Source organism: Mus pahari, chromosome 5, assembly GCF_900095145.1.
Source record: "Mus pahari chromosome 5, PAHARI_EIJ_v1.1, whole genome shotgun sequence".
NCBI lineage: Eukaryota > Metazoa > Chordata > Mammalia > Rodentia > Muridae > Mus > Mus pahari.
The window spans coordinates 153,203,049-153,207,074 of NC_034594.1; positions in this window are offsets into that span (position 1 = coordinate 153,203,049).

Sequence of the window (4,026 nt, forward strand, 5' to 3'; positions counted from 1 at the left end):
CAGAGGCAGAGGCAGAGGCAGAGGCAGAGGCAGAGGCAGAGGCAGGTGGATTCCTGTGAGTTCAAGACCAGCCTGGTCTACACAGTAGGTTCTGGAACTACACACAGATCCTGTCTTAAAAATACAAAAGTAAAAAGATGTTTTGGTGTCCTTAATTAGTCTTAAGTATCTAAAGGGATCCTGACTAGAACCACTCTATGGCATATGGCATATGACATATAGTCATTTACCTCAGAACCATAACTAAATAGTAGGCAAATGAAGTATAGTGTTGAGGCTTGGTCTTTTGCTATGCATTGCAATGCTATGTGCAGGTCCCCCAAGACCCAGTTGCACCAGAGATCAGAGAAAGTCCATACATAGACCCAAGTGTTGCTATCTGACCTTGCCCCCCACCCCGAAGTTATTTCTGATTTGTAAATCAAGATGCCTACAGCCTATAGCTGGGCAGAATTGAGACAGGAGGGGCTTGGTGCCCAGGCCGGGAGGTCAGAGGAAACCACAAGGTGAGGAAGAGGACAGAGGAGGAGGAAGCCACCATGGACCAGTGTGACCAGAAGAAACAGAGTGGGAGACTTAACTAGGGCCTTACAGCTGGAGAATAAGTTAGTGTATCCCTAGATCTGCCCAGTCTAGGCTTGTGGCTCATAATTAAAATATCTGGATCGTGTATCTTTTATAAGGGCTTATTAGGGTTATAAAATCCAGCAATAGTACAGTCAAACCTCTCCTACTGTGTTTCTTTCTGACTATTCTGTCCTTTCCTTAAGAGAGAATCTTATGATCAAGTTGTCCTCCAAGTTGTAATTCTCCTGCCTCAGTCTCCTGTGTCCTGGGATTCCAGACATGTAGCACCATGCATGGCTGTCTATATGCTTTTATTAGTTGTCGATTTTGCATTACAATGGGTTTCACTGTGACATTTACATGCATATGTATATGTACATGCATATGCATAGTACTTTGAATGCATTGATTCCATTACCACCATTGTCTCCCTGTCTATTAGTCCACTTCCTGGTCCCTAACAGTAACAATAACCTGTGCAGGCATACAGTTTTTGCAACTTACTTTTAGTAAATGTTCACCCTCTCCTCTTGCGGAAGAGAAAAGTTACTAGGATATGGGGGAAGTGGATTTTAGTGATAGTTCTTTGGGGGTGAGCTCAATCTTCTTAAACACCAAATATGACTCAGCAGCTGCAGGCCAGTCCTCTGGGCAGGCAGACACCAGGCACGAACCAACAGCTGTAGTCAATCCCGAAGAAACCTCAAGGCTTGCCAACCAGCAGAGGCAGCAAGCAGGAACCTCATGAGCAGTTTCTCTCAAAGGCAGCGTTACCCCAAGTTGAGCTCAACAATGCTAGGTAAGGTGAACCAGTACATGCCTGTCATTAGCATAGAACAGCGAGGCAGAGCAAACCGACGCTCAGGGCTCGTCTCTCACTGTCTGGAGGGTCAGACTTATATTCCTTCATCACAGGCCCTTCAAGTATCTGCTATATCAAAACAGCCTTTCACCTGTGTCCGCCTCGGGAACACGTTCTTTCCCATGTCTGCTCCAGCAAGACATCCTTTCACCTGTGTGCCCCAGCAAAACAGCATTTGCCAAAACTAACTTTCCAAAGAGCTAGAAGTTTCCACTTCAATAAACCCTCTTCAACTCTCCTCTCTCTCCTTCCCTCCCTCCCTCCTTCTTTCCCTTTCTCCCCTCCCACTTTGTTCCATTCTTTGCCTCTCTCTTCCCCACTTCTTCCTTCTCTTTCTTGCTCTCCCCCTCTGTCCCATTGTCTGCCTCTCTCTCTGCTTCTCCCTATGAGAGAGCACATACCATATTCATTCATCTTATTTTTCTTAACCTGATTATCTCCAGTTTCTTTTTTTCTGCAAATGAGTTTTTGCGTGAATGAAATCTACACTTTCATTCTTCACGACTGAACAATTCCTCCCACATCGGCTAAAAGAGAGCTACCTTCAGCTGAGGGATCAGACTGTATCAGCTGAGAGGGAGCCACCTTCAGCTAGGTCCTAGCTGCTAGGGGATCAGACCCTGCATTTATTTTGGAGATTGATAAACCTGTGATAGAAGTAGTCAAGAGAGACCCTATTTTACGTGTGGCAGCACATTATCAACATCCACCGTTTGGAAGGTGCTCTGCCCACACAAGCCCAGAGAGTAGGCCTCCCTCTGGAAAGCCACACCTTGCATTCACTCTGGAGGTAGAACTACACACTGGTAGCTGAAACAGTTCAGCAAGGGAGGCCCTATCCCTGTTGTGATGTCATACTTTCCAGCCACCAGAGGGGTTTCTCTACCTCCCACAGTCACTGTGGAGCTATCTTATCTGTCGCAGTCAGGGTTTCAATTCCTGCACACTAGTATATGGGGGAAGTGGATCTGTTTAGTGATAGTTCTTTGAGGGTGAGCTCATTATGACCAACAAGCAACTTGGGGAGGAAGGGGTTTATTCAGCTCACTCTTCAACATTGATGTTCATCACCAAAGGATGTCAGGACAGGAACTCACACAGGACAGGCACTTGGAGGCAGGAGCTGATGCAGAAGCCATGGAGGGATGTTCTTTACTGGCTTGCTTCCCCTGGTTTGTTCAGCTTGCTTTCTTATAGAACCCAGGACCACCAGCCCAGGGATGGCACCACCCACAATGGGTCCTCCCACCCCTGATCACTAATTGAGAAAGTGCCTTACAGCTGGATCTCATGGCGGCATTTCCTCAAGGGAGGCTCCTTTCTCTGTGATAACTCCAGCTGTGTCAAGTTGACACACAAAACCAGCCAGTACACCATCTTATGACCCCTAGGTCTGGAGAGGATCTTCCTATGCCGGCAGTTCAGAGAGCTGCCAGCTTTGACCTCACAACAATTGTGGTGTTGGGATGCACCTCTGCCTCTCACAGCGAAGACCAAACAACTTCTGGGTTCTGTGACTCTCCAGGAGGCTTCCCACATGTAAGGTGACATGGGCCACCTTCAACTGAGGGCACACTCCTTTCCTTCGCTGTTTTGTAGAGCTACCACCAGCAGAGAGAGGCAGGCGAGCCAGAACCCATCCCCCCCATGCTGCTCTGGCAAGTCCATCTGCGATGGAGCTCCAGCCTCTCATCTGAGTCCTGGTCCCCGCCTCGGATCCAGCCACACCCTGCCGCACTTTATCTGGTTTGACTTTCAGAGTTTGGTATATCATTTTAAAGTTTAACATGAACTGGTGTTAATAAAATGTCACTATTTACTGATTTTAAATTGCATCATCATAGGAGAAAGTCTACTGACCCTGGACTCTACTACAGACTGAAGCCCCAAGCAGAGCGTATGAATTGATGTGGGGGGACATTCACAGGTCATCGTAATGAAAGCTTGTGTGTTGAACGTTTGGACAGTAGCTGGTGGTGGTGTTCTAAGAGACTGTGGAACCTTTGGGAAGTGGAGCCCAATTGACTACAGTGGGTCGTAGCCTGGCCTCGACGGCTAGCTTCTACTTTCTGAGTAGGTCTGAGTGAAAACCCCCGTCGTCTCAGGTCTGAGTCCACGCCAGCTGCCACGACTACCTTGCCATTATGGCTTGGATCCTCATTTTCTTTTCATTCACTCCTTTTTTCGAGATAGGGTTTCTCTGTGTAGCCCTGGCTATCCCGGAACTCTGTAGAACAGGGTTAGCATCAAACTCAAGGGATCTGCCGAACTCTTCTCGACCGAACTCTTCCTCCCAAGTGCTGCGACTAAAGGTGTGCGCCACCACGTCTGGCTTCCAACTGCGTCCTCTTAAGCCACACCCCCAAGTAACCGTTCCCTTTAAAAAAAAAAAAGATTTATTTATTTATTTTATGTATATGAGTACACTGTAGCTGTATAGATAGTTGTGAGCCATCTCGTGGTTGCTGGGAATTGAACTCAGGATCTCTGCTCACTCCAGCCCCACTTGCTCCGGCCCAAAGATTATTTATCTATTTATTTTTATTTATTTTGGTTTTTTTGAGACAGGGTTTCTCTGTGTAGCCCTGGCTGTCCTG